Raw genomic sequence first — 20,957 nt, 5'->3', positions numbered from 1 at the left:
GGGAATATCAAAAATATACAGATATATTAAGATATAAGATATATTAAGTGTGGTCTGTATTGGGAGCAGCTCTATGTTACTCACTCTAGCTGCTGGCTCAAGAGTACAGGTTCTTTTTCCAATGAACACTTCATCCTCATGAAAGTTTTGCTTGGGGTTCTTCAGTAGCCTTATGAATATTTTAAAGTGTCTTCTACCAGCTGTACTCTTCTTCCATATAATTTCCCCTATGATCAGTTCTCAGTTTGGTAAATATCTTGCTCAGAACAACCACGCACTCTGTATTTCAGAGAAGAACAGCAAGGGAACACAGATCTGTCCTGTGCACGTCTAGGTTTTTCTCTGTGCTTTCTACCTTGCCTATGGTCTGAACTTTTTTTGTGGTGGGTTGTAAGAGCAGAACAGCACAAGGCTTCCTGTGGTGTGAATTTTGAAAGAGTTAGCTACTCCCTGGTGAATGCCAATGTGTGGCAATATTTTATATATTCCATTAAGCAAAGGTGTTGTATGCTGGCTTTTTACTTTGCACCAGAATTCTGTCTCACTCAGCTACAGTCAGTTCTCATTGTCTATAGAAGCAGTTGTCTCTAACATGTCTTGTCATTCTCTGGAGAATCTTACAAGTTGGTTACACTATACAGCACTCAAAAGAGACAGTCAAAAAATAGATTCTCATAGGAATCTTCTCAACCATTAAGGAGAAATATTTTCTCTAGGACAGACTTACCAAATCTACAAAACAAGGCACAGCAGTAAGCATAATGATTTTCCAACAATATAAAAAGGAAAAATAATGTGGTACTGAAGTTGTCACTCTTAAACTCATTTTTTCCAGATGAATCCTTGAGAATTTTTATGCATTCCTGTAAAGGTAACAAATTACATCATGTTGTCATTAGACTAATTTTTAATGTAGAAACAAAGTATTTGAGAATTAAAATCAATAAAAAATTGGTGAAGCCTCCATTTGAATTTAATTTCAGCACAGTGACACATTCATTGTCTGACCCTCAGAAGTGGTTGTTTTGTTACTGTTTGTGTCCTATGCACTTCTGTTGTTCCATGCACTTTTTGTACATTTAGACACATTTTTAGCTGTGAAAGCACACAATTTCATTTAATGTGTAGGCAGAAAATAAGCTTACATATTTTGCCAGATCCACATAGAAACAGCAGCAGTAAGATCTTTTATTAAATAAGGTGAAAGATAGAGGGAGCCTTCAGGCCAGGAGTAGAGATGGCTGTGTATTCAATGTTACTTTCAATTAAAACACTGTCAGTTGTAACTTGTAAGTAAAACACCTGTAACTTGTCACTAATCCTGGATTGGTCATTAATTCTCTTAGATTTTGATTAACCTGCTCCCTATTTATTTTATATATATATATATATATTTGTATACGTATTCAATTATACACATATTCATGGCTTATAATTCAGAAATAAGTACTTAGCCAGGAATTCTTATTTATTAAAATGAACATTTTGTTAATGTTTTCTAACTCATTCTTTCAGTCCATAACATAACAATATAGCTAAAAGGCTAGAACTAGCATTTTAAAACAGTTTCATGTCTGGAGGGTTTTTTCAGTGGGTGATTTTTAGTCTTTCTGTAAGGTGTTAAATCTGGGAGACAGGCAGAAGGTTTTGTTGCTCTTAGTGTCTGGAGAGGCAGAGTTAATGTCTCCCACTGCCAGTTCAGTGCATCCCTTTCCACTGGGAGTGGCAGAGACAAAATGCTTCCATTTCTGTACAGTGCTCAGACAGCAGTGAGATAAGGGGTTTGACAGAGAGGGGCTGCTCCCCAGCCTCTGACAGCCAGTAAAACCCCCAGGCTCTGATGGTTCCAGGCTACTAATTTATGACAGGGATGCTGAGGGAAGGCAGCTGGGCAAGATCAGAGGTGGGAAAAACATCCCTGCCACATTTTGGAGGACAAACAGGATATGGAGGCCTGATCTTTGTTTGGAAGGAACAGCAAAACTTACTTTCATAGACATTATAATTACAGAGGAGTTGCCAACTGGCCTTAAGGAAGCCTAATGAGGAGCTGGCAAAGCACTTGGACTGCAGACTGGGAGATAACTGGGAGTAGGGAATAAGTGGGAATCAAGTCTTCTTTTTCTGAGCTCATTCACAACCTGGATTGTGTTTCTTCTCCCACCTTTCCACTGCCTTCTGTGTGTAGAATGGAAAAGATTACTTGAATTTCCTGTAAGAATTACAAATCCTATCTTCATTTTGCAAAGAGTGCTTTTCATAAGGCATTTTTGGCGTTGGCTGAATTTTGGGTTGTTTGGTTGGTTTTTTTAATTCTAATTGAAGAGAAACAGCATATCAACATTTTTTAGGCCAGCACTCTGCAAAATGCTGAGGTTAATATTTCAACTGCTGTATTTTTTAGCAAGACTGTCATTAAAATACAGGGCAAAAATAGGATACAGTCATTTCAACACATTTTGTGACAGACATTTTAATCCCTAGTGCATAATTTGTTGAACAGCAAGTAAAAGAGTATCTGAGATTTATGAAGGCATTACAGAAATAAAAAAACCTTAAGAAAATATAAAAATAAGCAATATTTTGTAATTCTGATATTAATATTTTGAAATTTGGTCCTGTAATCCCTAAGTGGATCCTTAACATTTCCAGAGTAAACCAATGATAAATTCTATGGACAGAACTCAAGATCACAAAATTATTTTTAAGCTAGTGAACTGATGCAATTTGCAAATATTTTGGCAAGTAAGTTGCATATAGACACAGATCTAACTTTATTCAGGTCCTTTAGTCCTGAAATATTTATGCCATAAAGAAACTCATCTGATGAAAAATTTCATCAAAATCTGGTGCATTCCAATTACAGCTTCCCAACTGAATGTTATTTCTGTAAAGAACTACATCAAAACTCAGGTCTAAACACATCTAATCTAAGTTTAGACCCAGATCTAAATTTCACATTCCAATTCATAGTATGTTCTATCCTTAGTGGATCAATCTCAAATCTGCAAAAAAAAAGATTATATTTTTATGTAAATATTAATCACATATGGTACCCACTGTTGTTGATTTTGAGAACCTCTCTTTAAATTTGAATTTAAAAGTCCAATTTTGAAATTCTGTCCTGTGGTCAAATTACTTCTCTGAGCAATAATCAATCTGTATTCCTTTTTTGTGTTATAAATCATGACTTTCAAAAGTAATTTTTCCTCAAGATTTATGTAAATCCTTGTGCAGTAAATCCAAATCAACAAGGATTTGGTTAGATTTGCTTTTCAAATGTCTCTTCTTTGTTCTTTGAAGCTGAAATGAGAAATATTTCTATTTTCTAGTCTGCCAGAATAATCTGGATTTTGTGTCCTTTCAGAAGGAACCTGTTTCCAACTCTCTCTGAGCATGCAGACAGGAAGAGGTGCAATGCTCAGTGCAAGTTACCAGCTGTGGCAGCTGGAATGTCACAGCAGCTGCAAACGCCTCTGCTCCATCCCCCTTTCCAGCCTGCCTCCCCTGCCAGCCTGGCTTCTCTGTCCCTGTCCTTGCTCAGATCTCACCCAAGTTCATCACCACTTCCAGGCTCCTGCAAGACCTTGAGACCAGAGCACTTCTGCTCCCCTCCACGTTCCCTCTGCTCTTTGTCTCTTGGCTTGTTGTACCCCTGGACAAGGCACATTGAGGCACGGTCACATCGTTATTTAGAGAGGATGTGGCACTGCAGATGTCTGCCCATCAGCACCAGGGCAAGACACACTCACAGAAAACAGAGCCAAGCTGCTCCAACCCTTTGCTGAAGGTCAAACAAGCAGTTATCCTGGAAAAGTTCTTGGGTCACTTCTGAATTTCAGCATGACACTGAATACATGGCCTTATAGGAAATGCAGCTCGGGATTGGAAATACAGCTCAGGATTGGAAATACAGCTCAGGATTGGAAATGCAGCTCAGGATTGGAAATACAGCTCCTTGACATTCTGTTGTTGTAAAGCACTGTGGAATTCTGCCAGACGGCTATGAAAGAAACTGCAGGTTTCTCTTTTAAAGCAGGCTATGAAAAGTCGAGAAGATTATTCCAGCTATACAGCAGAGCCTGGACTTAAATTAAACAGTGACAAGCTGCCTATATTTCTTAAACTCATTACAATTATTTAACAACATTTGTGCTCTGGTTGGATAAATCGTGGAAAGCAATGCTCTGTCACAAAGGTACTCCGTGATTAACATTGAATAACCGCTTTACTAAGCACCTCTTGCTACTCCTGATAACAGAAGTAGCTGCTTGCTCTCCATTATACAATTATCAGGCTCTAATCCTTTTATAGACTATAATCTAGCTTTAGGCCTTTCCCCATTCATAGCTATGCCTTTAACTGAGTTTACTTAGGAGGTGAGTTATGCAGTTGTCAGTAACAAAACTGACAGCCTCATTTTTCTACTTCTCAAACAGCTAGCCATGCAAACAGACATAATATCTGGCAGGATCTTGCTATTTGTCTGTCAGCCCCATATTTTATCTTCACTGTTTGTCTAAAATACCTTCTCTCTCTAAAATAATTTACAGGTTCCTGTGGCTTTCTGAAAGCTGGGAGAGTCTGTAAAAATGCTGTCAATGTGGTGTCCAACCACACAAACTGATCAGGCTGTTGTATTAGTCTAGATAAATATAGTCTGTAAAAATGCTGTCAATGTGGTGTCCAACCACACAAACTGATCAGTATTAGTCTAGATAAATATTTTTAAAGGAAATTTATTGCCTAAAGCAATTTATCCAGAGTCTAACAGAGTTGCTGATCTGTCTCAATTCCATCCAGAAAAGTGGTGTAAACCAATCAGAGGATGACAGGTACTCCTCCTTTTGAAGCCCATGTTGAACCTGAAAATGGAGATAGAAAATATGATTTTGTCACTGCCTCAGGTTGAAGTAATGAAGAGCTAAAAGGCAGTTCCTGGTCTCAATAAACTTTAAAAAGAAATAGTAAGAGGGAACTTTTTTTGTTCTGCAAAGAGGAGAACTGGGCAAACTTAACCTAAAGTCCAGCACAAGCTAGCAGAGATTGCTGTGTTTAGCCTGCTCTGGATGGACAGAGAGCTGCAGCACAGGGGGACATGTTCAAAAAGTGGCCTTTGCAAGAAATTGGGGGGGATTTTTTTTAAATGAAGATTAGACATGGCATAAGTCACCTTTCAGATGCAGATATCCCAGTGCATCATCAATGGCACTGCCCAGAACTAAGGATGCAGTGAAGAAAATCTTTAACAATTCAGAAGGTGACAGACAGGTGTGATGTGATGTACAGAATGAGAGGAAGTAGAGGTGATAATTTTTCCACCTCTCTGAGTAAGGCTGCACTCTTGCAGATGTGTTTGTCACTAGGAAAGGCATTGCTCTTCTTCAAAGTGGAAAGGTCTTTTTTAACTTTCCAGCATTGTCATTTCAGCTTGGTACTGCCCAGGTTAAATCACCTGTGTGCCTTAGATGAAAGTTTACAAATAAAACCCAATGAAAGTTTACAAATAAAACCCAATGAAAGCAGAAGCAGGCCCATATTTCCTAGAAAACACATATATAATAGACAGGAAATCAGTCTCTGATGTTCTCAAATCCTGAAGGGCTCTCTGTTGCTACCTCATGTTGCAGTGAAGCTGTGGGAGAGGATGAGAAGTTCTGTAAAAGGCTGTGTGTCACTGGTGCTGGGATTGTGCCTGAGCAGGGCAGCAGCCAAGGTTTCAGTACAGCACTCAGAGCACTCCATGCCCTGGGGCTAAATAAAGAGTTTGACCCTCCTGCTCATGAAAGAAAAAAACTTCCTGTCAGTGAAAATTTACTTATTGCACTACAGGCTCTGCTCTGCTCAGCAAAAATCATGTTTCAGTCTGCATCAGTTACCAGCAGATGTTTATATTTTTTACTTTTGTGTGTTTCAAAAATACAAAGACAATATTAATTCTAATACTTACTTTCCTGAACAGCACCATAATGCCATACAAGAAACATGCTTTCACCAGTGCTTTATCTTCTCTAAAATTAGTTTCACAATGTTTCATAATTGAGTTCAAAAGCACTTCCAGAAACACAGTACAACTAACAAAAAACCTTCATATAATCTCCTGATTTTTTGGAAGTGTGATGGCAAATTTTTTGCAAGTGTGACTCTTAATACTTGGCAGAATAATAATAATCTCTGATTTTCAGGACACTTCTAGTCTAAAATGAGAAATCTCAGTTTCTGAAGAGTTCTAGAAACATTTATTTTCTAAAAACACTGTTAGAAACAACACATTAAAAAGCACTAGTATTTTCTTACAGTGTGTGTATTTCTGAGTGCCAATGGCAGTTTATGTGGCTAGCCATGAATGGTAATTAATCACAGCAATATGTTCATCACAATATCACCTGCTTTCCCTTTTAATTCCAAGCAGCTTACCCGAGCAAGGAAAATTTACAAATCAAAGATCCCAGAAAATTGTTCAAAGCATAATTGCTCCAGACACTAATTTTTTCCAAATCTACTTATTCCTATGACTGTAAATAACAATAATAGTAATAGATATAGTGCTCTTGCCATTGAAGTATATTATTTCCTACATAAAGGTCAGCGTATATGAAATATTTTTTTCAGAATCAGTACATGAAATGCTGCTTTAATGAGTCAGAGAGTGGAGAAATATTTTGGTTCATTTTTCTCAAACAATGCCTCAGCTCAAAATCAGCATGCATTTTGTTTAGACAGCTAAAGGGGATTGTCTTCATATGGCTAAAAACAGAATGCAGCCACATACAAAACCACAAAAAAGTAAGTTTATTACCTAGGGTATTTTTGGCTTTACTTCATGCCATTGAACTATGCAGGCATCCAAGACCACTCAGTGTGATCATTTAGGAGTATTGAATTTCAGTAACTTGGGAGAATCAGAGACAAATATGACCTTCAGAGATACAGGAAATTTGCATAAACCAATAGTTTGTACAATATTTTTTCTGTTACAGAACACCAGCAAGCTGCAGATCTAGATATGTTTTTATTATGTAATGATCAACATTAAAAATTCCATTATCAGAGCTAATAGCTTTGTGGTGGCTAAGGCATGTTCAGAATATGCCGCCTTTATTGTCTGTATTAATGTCATCTTTCCATTTGCTGATAAGACTAAAACCTTCTTTTATTATGAGATTAGGCAGATTTGACTTTGAAGATATACACACACTCTGATACATATGACATTGTTGAAGGTGTTTTCTCCTCCTCAAGTTTAAAATGTGTTTTTTCCCCAGTAAATTGCCTGTGGTATACAAATTTTTGTTTAAAGCATGTCACTACTTTCTTCTCAGAGGCAAAATTGCTGGGCTTTTTATTTTAATTTCTTTTTGGATAAAACTTTAATCTGTATCTCTTAAAGGCACAAGAAGGTCTGAAGTGGGATTACTGGTGAAAATTCTTCTGGAATGACCTTCTTTCCAGAATAAAATTAAAGTTTGATGATTTTATATGAGAGGAGGCACCCTGCTGCAGTATATCTTCCTCTTGCTGCTTTACACAAGCATATCAAAGTAATATTCCTTTAAATTTGTTTTCTATGTATATACATTTTCAAGACACCCAAAAAGTCAATATCATTTTAAACTCAGTTTTTCAGTGAGAACAAGTACTGCATCATTTTTATTTTGATGTGTCTTGTGTCCAACACTATTCACCAGCAGATGAACCACAGCCTTTTGTAAGCCAGAGGAAAAAATAAATAGCTCAAATCTTTCATGTTTGAGCAGAAATCCCTGGGAGATCCAGCTGTTGCCCCCAGCCCTTCACACAGGAGTTTCAGAGAGGTTCAGTTCTCTTCCTCTCTCTAATTCACTTGCATGAAGCTGTTGCTGGAAATTATGCTCTGTAAATGGCAGCAGTGCAGGGGCAACAAAGCACAAGGAAGGCGTATAATTTTAAAATGCTATTGGCAATTTGAAATTTATTAGAACCCCATTGAAAACTATGACTGAATGTGAAAAGAAAAATAAAGCTGGTGGTAGAAAATTAACATAAACACAATTAAGTCACAATACCAGAGGCAGTGGCCTCTGTTGACATAAGAAATATGCTGTCTGGAGGATTTTGCTACATCTTAATATCCTTGGTGGTGGCTGCTAAAATGTCACCTTCTCCCTGCAGCACCAGAAAACTGTCCTTTCTTATCAAGCTCTAATTTAGCAACAGCAATGCACACACACAACTTCTAGGCTTGATTATTGCAATCCATTAGAGCAGGAATGAAGCCATTTGCCTTGAGACAGCTCCAGCTGTATCCACCCACTGCCTCAGCAGCCAGAGCTGCCACTTCCCTGCCATCAACTCTGCCCCTATTCCCTGCCCTGGATCCCTGCAGAATCCACACTCCATTTCCAAGCTCTCATCTTCCCAGTGAGAGGGGGCTGCCTAATCAGAGCCATCCCTGGAGCTGGCACTGACTGGAGCCTGTGCTGGCACCAGCTGCTGGGCACTGGGTGAGGATCCTCTCCTGGAGAAGGAGCTGGCCACTCCCTCACAGATGGGGGCTCTCCGGCAGTTTTCCAAGCCAGCTCCTGGATTCTTTGTCTGCCCAAACCACCCACTGAAATGAGGATGATTTGCATGCACTCAGGATGATCAGATTCCCAATCTCTTTCTTCTAGAGAGTAATATTTAGTTAATTAAGATGCTGCAATAGAATTGAGGCCTTTATAGTTATTATCTAAATTATTATTATATGTCAATACTTCTATCTGAAAATAGTGTCTTATGATATTTGGGTTCTTAAAAGACTGTGAAAGTGTAGCCTGCCACTGTTACTATACAAACACAGATGCTGCGATCAGAGACTCATGAGACTGAACGTGCTGGGCATGGACCAAAAGTCTCTGATAATAGGCAGATGTCCAGGCAAGAGCATTGAAACCAAGTAGGAATACAGCACCAATTTCTGTGATATCTTTTCCCAGTTTGCTATAGTCTTCTCCTTATGAACTCCCTGAAGGGATTGCCCCTACTTTTGCACTTAGTAGGCTTTTCTTATATATAATTTTTTTAGTAAATGGTTATGAACAAGTAGCCATTCTCCTTGCCAAACACAGGAGGAGAATAGGTATAAGCATGGAACTACATTAGTATTGTAAAAATAACACTGAAGGGTCTCCGTGTCTGCAGCAAGCCAAACAGAGATCAAAACTGCACTTTGTGTTCTTCATGCTGTAGTCTCATACAGGTTTACTTTCTTAAGGAGTGGAAGCTCTCTGACAATTCTCAAATTCTTTCCTAGGAAAGGACAGCAGTGAATATATTGATCCTGGTCACACACACAGTTCAGCCACGTCAAAGCCAGAGCAAGAGTAAGGTAAGCATTGCATACAGAAACACTAAACCCCAATTTATTAGTAACTAAGCAAGAATTTCCATCACAGTTCTATTACCGGTCTTTATATTACCTACACACAAATATCATCTCTCAATATATTGCTTAAAGCAGGAATGCAGCACACCTGTACTGGATGACACCAAAGGTGATTTCTCTTCCATCCATGATACCAAGGGAAGAATGCAGGAATAGGCAGAGTTTATGTTTATGTACAGCTACTTCCCACTTTTAGAGTTCTCTATTTGGAAATTCAGGCACTAGAAGGGTGCTTCATTCCATTTGCCTTTCTGACTGTCACTGAGCACCAAGTTATATTTTTCACACAACTATCACAACACCAAGATTTCTGAGTCATAATGTTCAGCTTGGAACTAATCATTCTACGCATGATTGCTGTGCATCATTTTTAAATTAATTTCTATTCAGTTTCACCTGCCATTTTATTTTCCCGGTTTCTCCATCTTATAAGTTTTTTGCAATTCTAGCTGTGGTTTTGCAAACTATGCATCTCAGGGCAGATAGGAAGTATTGTATGAAAAGAGAAAATGGGGGGGGAACCATAGTAGAAATGCAATACAATGAAAACAATGTGTGTTTCATTTCATTAAATAAATGGAGATCATGCAAGAGCACCAGGGGAAAAAAATCAATGGATCCTGACTGATTATGAACAGAGAAGACAGTTTATGTAGCATACAAGAGAAGTACATGTAAAACACTGTTTGGTTCAACTTCTTTTTTAAGCATTAGCACAAGTAGTTAAGCAAGAATCTGGTAAGAAAAAAACATATTCTAATCACATTATAGGAAGAAATACTGGAAATTTGGTGAATGTTCTGTCCCATTTTACCCATTCCACAGCTACTGAGCTTCAGATTGCTTATCCCCAAGTCTGGAAATTCTTCTATTTCTAGTTGTTATACTGGTTGTAGAAGAAATAAGCTTTAGTATTTTAAATTCAACCTTTTAATATTGTAAACAATTGTAGAATAAGCAAAGGGTATAAAATGGTATCTTTTTCAAGATATTACTGAATTTTTACAGGTAGTAAGCATACTGTAAATAACTCCTTGGAATTGCAGCCATTAAAGGCATCTCCCTATTACAAAGCTTGGACAAACACAGTTCTTGGAATATTGCCTGATTTTTAGTTCTAGGAATATTGTCTGTGCAACTGGCATTTCTTGGAGCAAAGATTTTGAATCAGTAATCAAGTAGAAATGTTACTGTGACCCCAACCTCCTCAGCTACTTAAATGTAAGTGCAGATGCTCAAGTGAAACATGAGCTATCTCTCTTCTTCAGTTGGGCAGCAATTATCACACACAAGTAGGTTAAGAGTCTCTTTGCTGTTTTGGCCAAATTCTAGGAATTTCTGGGCCAGATCTAGTGCAGCATCCTGGCAAAGTCTTGAGCAATTTATTCCCAAACCATCCTGTATCGAAGCAATAAAAACACAAGGCTAGGCTAGGCTTCAGCTTGAAGGATAAGACTGCAGCTGTGGAAAAACAGATGTTTCATCAATGTCTTCCTCAGTGGCTGGCACTGAAGGGAAAAGGGTGTGTGATGCTGAATGCAGTGACAACAGTCACTTGAAAGGAAAGCTGAGAAGTATTAAGTGTTACCACAAGCCACTAGAGAAAATCAAAGTGTATTTTAAAACATGCAGACTTACCTGGTTGGCTGGATTTCCTGCTCAATGCCCTCTAGAGATGCTTGGCCACAGAATTTCCTGGTTCATAATAACACCTGGGGTAATTCCTTAGGTTTGCCACCTATGTTAATCTGAAGCAGTGTTCCTTTAAATCAACAAAATAAGTCAATATCCAGAAGGTTCTCAAGGCTGGAATAAGATGTAGTTGTAAAGCAAACAGAGGAGCAGCACCATAATGACAGCTTTACTAAAACATTAGGCTTCACCTAAGGCCAAAATCATGTGTAAGTGGAATAAAATTGCCACTAATGATCTTGGTCATTAATATTTAATTATGCATTTCATTATGTAAAGTTATTGTAAAGGATTTCATTAGTAACAATTAGAGTGCCTCACATCTAATTTATATGCACCTGTTCTTAATTACAATGGTATTGAAATCAATACTGAAAAATGCTTAGGTACTTTATATTCAACATCATGTGCTGTATATAACTAGGATTACAACAACTTCCATGTTATTAGCTGACAATCAAGTTAACATATACTAAAATATGTTCTCTTTGTTCTAAAATGTGGTCAGATCTTACTGCCTATGAAATCCAAGTGCCTTAGCGAAGGCAAAGTTATCAGAATGTGTGTGTAATTGATATTTGTAAGCCACTTAAAATAATCTTTTTTGGTTTCTGTTGTTTTTAAATTCTTCATTCTAGAGTCTCTTTCACTCTTATATACCACAGCTATACATAGTGTACACAATATAACTGCTAAGTCAGCTTTCTCAGCATGCATTACCATAAGATATCCTGACAGAAAGAGCAGCTAGGGATAATAACTCTGTGCCAACAGGAGGATTGCAAACCCCAGATGTTTCATGTGAGGTGACACACTAGAAGCCCATCATCAATTCACTTCTCACACATACTGGTTCAGCTTCCAAATCAATTCTTATCCTTGTAACTTTTCATACACAGCTAGGCATTCCATATGGAAAGCCCAGTTTCTAAAATATTGAAATGTGTAATGGTGTTTTCTCATTAAATTAATGAAAATGTTTCTTGATATTTATCAGTGATTATATTTAACAAGCAATCCTTCAACAAGTAAACAATCCTTCAGCAAAGCATCAGTGAGGTTTTAGAGCTGAGACCTAAAATTGCTCAGACGCAGCAACAAGCACAGGAGTAGAAGGAGAACCCTCCCAGTTTTTCTCTTTCCTCTGGCATTTTGGTTTTGAAACCCTACAGCCCACTGAGATTTCAAACAGGTTGTTATTTAAAGCCATCAAAGCTAAATACAGTGTGTGGTAAATGGAACCCCAAGCACGCTGGATACCTCCAGGAAGCCTGGTGTGGCTTTTTAGATTCTATCTTGCTCCTCAGCTGCCTGGCATGCTCCAGGCAAAATGTGGCCTAAGGTATCCTCCCAGGCACAAGAGTTTTGTTTACCCTTAGACATTGACTCAGATCAACCACAGTGCCTTTATTCTCCTCTCTTCTCCTGCCATCCTCCCATTTATTCAAGCTGCAGCAGCATCAGAGCAAGGCCCTAAGTGATGAATGGTCTTTAAACCACCTAAATCTGATCAGATCCATGTGGTCACTTGTGCTCTAAGCCACAGCATTTGGACACATGCTCTCTCACACCTGTCCCATAACTCACAGTATGCTCTCCCCCTCTGAAAGGAAAAACAGGGAAAGTGAGGAGTCATAGCACCCATGTGGTTCCAGGAAATAGTCCACACAGCCTTTTCAGTACTCACAAGAGAACAAGCCCATGATAAAGTAATACACAGAATTAACAGAATCAACCTATTTTTCACAGGAACAAAATCAAGTTTGTTACCAGTTATGACTTAAAGGTATGGTACATCTATAATAAACCATAGCATCTTTTTAACATGAGAAAGGAGTTCTCCAGCACATTCCCTTATACAAATATTTTCTTCCATGCCTTAAATATTTGCTGGCATTTCAAGATGATGGTAAAAATTTTGCCTACGAGATTCACAGGGTGATAGAGGGCGAAACTGTCTTCACAAGATGAGTTTAGCAGGAGGAAACTTCAAAGGAAAACTGTCTGATGTGGCAAATACATGAAAAGCTCTAGAACAAAGCAATACTCTCAATTGTGGGGAAGTTAGGATTTGGATCTGAACACTTCAGACTTAAGTAAATACCAACAAACCAAATTAGCACAGGCAAACAACAGCTAAGGTTTACTTCTAGTGCAAATTAGAGGTTCTTCTTTAGGGTTTTTTTTTCTGAAATATGACTTATAGATGCTCCATTTGCAAGCCATATCTTAATTGCATTACTCTGATGTTCTGGCTTTAATGCATATTTTTAAACATGAAGGTGACGACCCAATGGCATTCCGGTAAAATGTTTATTTAAATTATTGTTTTGCATGAATTTCTTTAATTATTTTATTTAAAAGAGACATTCAGATGAACAGTTCTGAAAGATCACTTTGTTCAGAAGGACAATATCAACACTGCAGCAATACCTGCAATATAATTACATTGTCAATGTATTTTAAATTTTGCAGGTAATTGCAGTTTATCGTCACAGAAAAATAGTCTAGATAAAAATAATTGTCAGATATAATCAGAGAATCTACTTAAGTATCTTGCTCAAGTGTGGTAAATGTTTGTTTAGGGCTTGGTTTAGTGCTTGTGAAAGACTATGGAAGCAAAGCAAGTAAGATCCTTGCACTGGATAAGCATTCCAGCTTTTATCCTTCAGTTCACCAGGGACTGGTTGTTTCTATTTCTGGAACTTTCCTTCATAAACTGCTACTTATATTGGATGTGTAACACTTTAGTGACATGCACAAACTACATATCCTTCTCTTTTTCCCTTTGTACAGAATCCCAGCTTTGTGATGCAGGACAAGGCTTTTGTCTGGTTTGGGATCAATCACTGAGACTCTTTTGCTATAAAGTGATTGGAATTATTCATTAATCATCCAGAGCAGTAGTTTTGTCTTTCATGAAGTAAAATTGATTTCCTTATCTGAGCTTGTGAAGAAGTGGGATGTGCACCTTTCTTGATTTATAGCTCAGGATGGACGGTAATGGAGAAGCCTTGAGAGCAGCAGCTTTTGGGACCCCAGAACTGACAGGTCTTGGTGCAACAGCCTGATATTTACTCATGGGTGGGCTGCATATGGCACTAGATAGCACTATGGAAAGAGGATATTTAAATGTGGAGAGAATAAATCCTTAGGGAGCACTGGCTTTTGTACAGATTTGCTTTATTCATTCTCTTCTGGAGAGCTTCACGGCAGTTTACAGTGCACAACAAATCTCTTTGGTTGCAAGAGGGGCAGATTTATTCCACCTTGTTTGAATCACCTGGGAGAAATAGAAGCAACTTTGAGTTGAATTACTGAGTAATCAACAGCTTCTTTTTCAAGGACCAGTAGGCCCTTGAAAAAGAAGCATTTCTATCAGAATCTTGCCTGTTTTCTGGCCAGATGGTAGCAAAGAGCATTGGAAATCTGATTAATATTCTGTGGTGGATTTTACCAGCTCCCTGGTTACTGGCCTTTCAAACAATCCAGACCTTTTGAGAGTCTTCTGTTCATAATATCATTACAGTTATACCTCATATCCCTTTGGGGCACTACAAAAAGGGGTCAAATTATGTTTCTCCTCTTTGATTTAACTGAAGATCTGTGGCATTTTCCTATCTAGAAGCTAACATTTCAGGAGCTATATTGTTTCCCATTCCTTTCCATTGTAGTCTGGGAATGACTATGCAGTCCTTACACAGCCACAAACACAGATTCTTGGATCAAAACCTGAAAAAGAGGGTCTGTATTACTTTGGATTTAGATTTTAACCTTTTGTCCACAATCTACTTTACAGTAAAAATGCAAATCATTTAAGCCTAGAGTATAATTAGAGTTCCAGACCTAGATACCAGTTCCCTGTGGCTGCTGAGTAATTTCTTATTTTGTTCATTTTTCTTTCCACTGAGAAGATACCAAAAGTACTGCATTAATGTGCTATGGACAGAAAAGAAACAGAGATAAATCAGCTCTGTATACCACAGTTATTCCCTGGTCTGCAAAATAATTGCTTTGAAAGCCATTTTTCTTACTGTTTGCTCCACCATTCAGAACTGTCTGCATTAATAACAAGGCTTTGCATCTCGATATTACTATAGCAGGGGGTAATCTCTTCTACAGTAAAGTTTACTAGTCACTGTCTGTGCAAAGATCCTTTTTGCAGGTTTTCCCCACATGGTGAGTTAGAAGAAGCTATAAGGGAGTGTAACTGCATAGGTACTGCACCAATAAACAGAGCAGAAAATATGTGCCACTAATGACAAAGTATCAAACCCCCAAAAAAGCAAAAACTTAACACAGACCTTTGATGGTTCTAAATTCTATTCCTCATTAAATTATGTTGTCCTTTATCCCTTACAAACACTAGTGATTACAGTGAGATAAACATTTCACAGAGGTGTTACCCAGCAGGTGGTGTCCCAGGCTATGAGTGGAATAAACAGCAGCTGGAATAAATACCTGAAATGTAAGTCAGACACTGGAAAACTGAAAGCTTCAAAAGTGGGTTCTAACGCCACTTGAAATCGCAGCACTGGGATCTCTGACCCACAGGCATTGCAATTTGGGATCTCCTGACACAGTGGTTCTTCTGTAATTTCTGGTAGCATCAGCAGGAATTAGTTAAACTCACAGGGAAGGAGTCTGAAATAAATACCCTTCGTGCTCAACACAGCCAGGATATGAAGGTCACCCCAGGGAAAAAGAAATCAATGTATGCCAAGGACAAAGGGCCAACACACAATATTAAAAACTTAAAAAATTAAAACTTACTATTATCCCAACCCACAGTTCTGTACACAGCTTACTGTCAACAAATGCTCAGAGAAATAAGAGAGATGGAGTGAAATCCCTCTTATCACTGTTGTTTGGAAAGAAAAGCAACTGGAAACAACTGCATTCCACCAGGGACAAATCTCAATCTCCTATGAAATGGCTGGCAACTGAGTTGTCTTAGACCAGGGCACAGGAGGAGAACCATAAATAGATTAAACTTTTCACAGTCCATATTTACCTATCTCTTTGCTAGTTGTTATTTATCTCAATCTTCTTATTATCACGAAATCTACTATGTGTAGTTTTAAAAGCTATAAGCTGGGGGTGTGCTAGATGGAGTTTGAAGGATTTGCTAAAACCCCAGTGAATGAAGAAGACCTGAGCAGCATGAGGTTACAATCTGGATTACATTTTATCTTCATTTACCACATTCTTAACTGACATTTAAATTGTGGTAGGACTGGCTGCAGACTTGGTCCCTGTAGGACACACAGGGTACACAGCATATGAGGCATGAACTCATTCAGCTCTGCAGATAGAGAAAGGCTGAAGCAACTGTGCCATTCAAAAGGCATTGCCCAAATTCCTCTGGGGGAGAATTGCATGGCTAATGAACCACACTAAGATTTCAGAGTGCTAACTGCTTAATCTCAAAAAATCATGATTTGGTCATCAGTTCTTCAGGATGCGTGAGAAGGGTGCTTTTGGCAGTACTTCTGAAGAAAATAACAGATCAGTTGAGAAAATAAGACTTTGGTACTTCCCATTTGCTTTGTCAGTCTGACAAAATCAAGATAAAATGAGGTATTAAATATCATTTCTGTGGGGCTAAAGTGGAAGGTCTTTATTGCCCAAATGCCAACCTTGAAATTGAAGGAAAATCCAACTAAGAGTGCAAGGCAAATTTCTGCCCAGAAAAAAAATCAATGAGCTATGGCAGTTGTCTGAAATCTTTATTAGTTCAATGAATCACATTTATATAGACACTAATAATTATAATGTAAATAAGGCAGTCAGAATAATGTAAAATAGCCCATCATATGATACTCAGTATGTCAATGTTATTACCACAGTGTTACAATTACTGAAGTTTAATAGAGAAATATAAGACACACACAGAAAGTAATTGAGATAAAAGAGCACAGTAAATTGGTATAGTACTGCAGAGAGTGATGAGCCACACATTAATTTCAGCAATTACAAACCTACAGAGCAAGTTCTACTTGTCTTATCCCAATGAATGATTGTGTTAAAGCAAATAGTCCACACTCCTAATGGAATTCCCCTACTTCATAAAACTGGAAGTTTGTTAAACATCCCACCTGGATTTTCTGCAATGTGCTGCTTGTACTTGAGTGTTTCTTCTGCAGCATTATTTGCAGAGTGGGAAATTCCTTGAAGTGCTGTAGAACATCTCTGCACTTTGAAGTGTCCGTCATAAGTGTGGCAGACATGCCACCAGCCTGCCTCAAAGCTAAGGACCTCCAGCTTTTTACAATAAATAAACCATTTCTTTTTTGTGTTCCCCATATTCTAAAAATACCTTTCCTTTACCATCCCTGAAGTTAGCTCATGTGCTCCTGCCCTTTTGAGTAGCTTCTTCAAAAGGAGGTAAAAAAATAGACTGGCTGTCAAAACAGCATTAAAAAAAAGAAGAAAAGATAAAGAAAAAAAAAAAAGAAGGAGAAAATAATCCAGTAAGATACAGTAGTGTTCAAACTTCTACATGTCAAGGAGAAAAGGCAGGGCAGAGGTTTTGTATTGTCATTATAAGGAACAAGTCAAATCCAGAGAAATACTAAAATTGTAGCAAGAAATTCAGCCTGGTAGGACCTTGGCATGGTTCACATCAGACATTTCTCGGAGAATTTCCATTGGAGAGGGACAGGGAGAGGCTCTGTGTTTAAGGAACAAACAGAGGACTACCTGATACAGTTGGCTTTGGAAGTCAGCTGGATGAGATTTTGTGATTAATCAGAAAAAGCACAAAATGAAGTGTTGAAATGGTAGGATATTGAGCAAAACCCTTGCTGAGCTCACACATCCTGGGAGCTCTCCCACTTGTACAGGTGTCTATGACTTGTCTAACAGCCCCACAAAAACTCTCTGACCTTATTACACTACTGCTTTGTGATTAGTTACCTGGTCTTAAAATAGTATGAAAAATTAGGGTGACCTAATTTTCCACACAGCCACAACAGCCAGCAATTAATTCTTCTATTCCCAAAACAATATTTTCTCCTGCTAGTTGCACAGGTGTTCCTTCTGTGGCTTCTTTTTCACACCATCTTCCTTAACCCCAGAGGACTGCAGAGGTTTCTCAGCCTGACTGCTCCACAGAGCAGCAAAAAGTCTGCAAAGAAAGCATAAGATTTAGTGTCTCAGCTGGGAGCCAAGGGAAAAAATAAATATGCAGGTATCCTGAGATGTTTCAATACTTTTGATGAATGAAATTGTGCTGTGAATTAAATGCTTTCAAAGAGAGAAGGAAACCATTTTTTAAATGTTTGCAAATTCAATTTAGTAATTAATATTTTGCATAGATATTACTAAGGGAACGGTTAAAGCTAGGTGAGGCAAAAAATACCTGTTCTGAATTTGAATTTTCATGAGCAATTGGAAGCACAATTAAAAAGGATTACGTGCAAGTGATAACAGCTTGAGAATTCTTTAAAGTAGAACCTCAAAATGTTTTGATTTGAAGAACCTCTTCAGTATTGCATTTAATGACTTTTGCAGCATTCTTAGGATTTACAGTTTGAAACCTTTAGACTCTGGGAAAGATCAAAGTCTTGTGCCTGTTTAACAGTATCACCTATGAGTCTGAATAGAAGGAAAAAATACGTAAAGCTGGGAGAGGGAATTATTGCTGAGCCATATGTATGCATTTTCCTGCCACTGTAGGAATGCACGGATTATCAGTCTGGGTCACTTTGTCTCTGGAAGAAATTCAAGAATTCACCTAGACGCCTTGTTTTTCCAGCTGCTTTTCTTCAAAGGTATCCAAGTGAGTTCTGCCAGCATAAATCTTTCCATGAAAGAGCAGCATCTGCATCCTGGCCCATAATACTCACAGGCTTTTACAGGCTGCTTCATGGGAGATGAGGAGTCCTGTCTGATGAGGTGAAGAAGCAGTGGCAGTTGTTGCACGGCTCCTCTAAAAATTGTAGCCAGGAAGGGATATTTCAGGAGCACCAGAAGAACTTCTTGCTCCTATGACAGGTGCCGTTATGTTTCTCTGTGTCAGCTTAACCAGAATGTTTAGCACAAGCTGCTACTGAGAAAGCCAGAGCTGTCATATGAAGAACTATTAAGCACTTCTTCAAATGCGTGCTTATATCTCTTTTGATACAGACCAATTCCTAGGATTTAATAGAGTAAAAATAAAAAAATTGAAATATACTTCATATTAAAGCAGAGTCAAAAAAAGGCATTAAAGTTTCTTAAATGAGCTATTTCAAGCTTGAGAGCATTTTCCAAATTGCATTTCAGATACTGAAAATCCAAATTTTTTTCACACTGGTTCATATTTAAAAGGGATGTAGAAACCTTGAAATGTTTCATATGGTGGAAATCCTTTTCCCCCACTAGGTATACTTTTATCTCTTATTCCCTCCCCCTGCCCCACCCCACCCAAAAAAAATAAAAGGGATCCATGGTGTTGGTCATTGAGGTATTCATATAAAAATTAAAAGGAACCTTACCTTTTTATATAATATAATTATGCATGAATTCCCTTTAAAGTCTGACCCAGTATCTGCTGACTTCAAAGAACAGACCTTTTTTGGATGAGACTAGTCACTGAAGAGTTTGGATGATATTAGTCACTGGAATGCAGATTGTGTTACCAGACTCTCTGCCTACGTTATGAATCTTCGGTGAAGACACAATTATTAGCTTGAGCCCACAACAAGCATTACAAATTAACAAAGTATTATGAAGTTACTATGGTATATTTTCTCTTAAGTGTTCAAATATCTTCAAAATTCTCTCTCTGTTGTTAAGAATTATATATAAAAATACTGTTAGTTCATAATCTGGCTGTAAAAATTATACATAAAAGAGCATTTCTCTTTTGAGGAGCCTTACCCTATGTTAAAAAAAAAAAAAAAAAAGTCTGTTTACCCATAAAATGAATGTATCAAACATTCAGATTTAAAAGAAAATGTCATAAATGCAGAAATTTACAACACTTGCATAGACAAGAAATTTCCTGTAATCTACTGCCAGTTTTATCAGTGTTATGTTAAATGATCCTTTCCTGCATTTGCTTCATTGAGTCCTAATAGCATTTGTCTTTAATTCTGAATTGAAATTATGTTAGCATGACAAACACTAGAAGAGAATTCTGCTGGGAATTATTTATGAGGAACTTGGCACAGCAGCTTTTAACAATAGCTAATCCTGGAACCTTAGCCATGACCTTCATTAACCAGTGGAACATCCCCAATTACTAAAAAAGATGAACTTGAAGCTCCAAATTTTACCTAAAAGCATGAAAAACAGAAGAAAACAAACATCAAAACTAAAGAAAAGCAGGGGAGAAAAAGAGAAAGGAAATCTATAGGGGAGAAAAACACCAGTTTCCAAACCCAAATAATTCGTGAAGGCCAAACGCAGGACAAAACCCCCAGATGTGACGTGACAGGCTGTTCCCCAGAGGGCACATCAGGGACAGTGCCACTGCTGCTGCTCAGCTCAGGAGGCACCGAGGGACTCAGAGCTGCCTGATGCTGCAGTCCTGCTGGCCTGTGCTTCCCTGAGGATGTTGGACAGGATGTGCACGGCTGCAATTCCCAAGCAGGCCCTCCCCCTCTCCTTTTGGAGGAGGCTCAGAACAGATGAGGCTGGGGCTGCGTTTTCCTTGCCTGTGACAGATTTGCACAGCTTGCTGTGCTTGTTGTTTTCCTTCTATCAAAAGAAAGATGTTGCAGAACTGTTTAGAGTACAAATGAATCCCTACGCCATATGTTGCTATTTATATTTATATCCACTTAGGACACCCAGCAGACCTGGTTATGGAGCAGGTCCTTGTTGTTTCCAGCTCCTCCTCTGCTCATAAACATTTAAGTGCGAACAACTG

The 20,957-nt window shown here is 38.2% G+C and overlaps 1 long non-coding RNA gene across 2 annotated transcripts; it reads right to left on the bottom strand.

The window, feature by feature from the left end:
* Positions 1 to 16,824: 16,824 nt before the first annotated feature.
* On the bottom strand, positions 16,825 to 20,638 carry LOC121335537. 2 transcript variants are annotated; one of them, XR_005952588.1, is made up of 3 exons: positions 20,467 to 20,638; positions 18,949 to 19,747; positions 16,825 to 18,227 (listed from the first exon to the last, which is right to left on the bottom strand). It is a non-coding gene; the product is annotated as an uncharacterized LOC121335537 (long non-coding RNA). The 2 variants fall into 2 exon arrangements; XR_005952587.1 differs by lacking the exon at positions 20,467 to 20,638 and having other exon boundaries at positions 18,949 to 19,236; positions 19,579 to 19,983.
* Between the last annotated feature and the right edge of the window lie 319 nt (positions 20,639 to 20,957).

This window comes from Onychostruthus taczanowskii, unplaced genomic scaffold (assembly GCF_017590055.1).
Source record: "Onychostruthus taczanowskii isolate IOZ18803 unplaced genomic scaffold, ASM1759005v1 scaffold20, whole genome shotgun sequence".
Lineage (NCBI taxonomy): Eukaryota > Metazoa > Chordata > Aves > Passeriformes > Passeridae > Onychostruthus > Onychostruthus taczanowskii.
The sequence above is the reverse complement of the archived record's forward strand: the minus strand, read 5'-3'. Positions and strand labels throughout refer to the sequence as shown.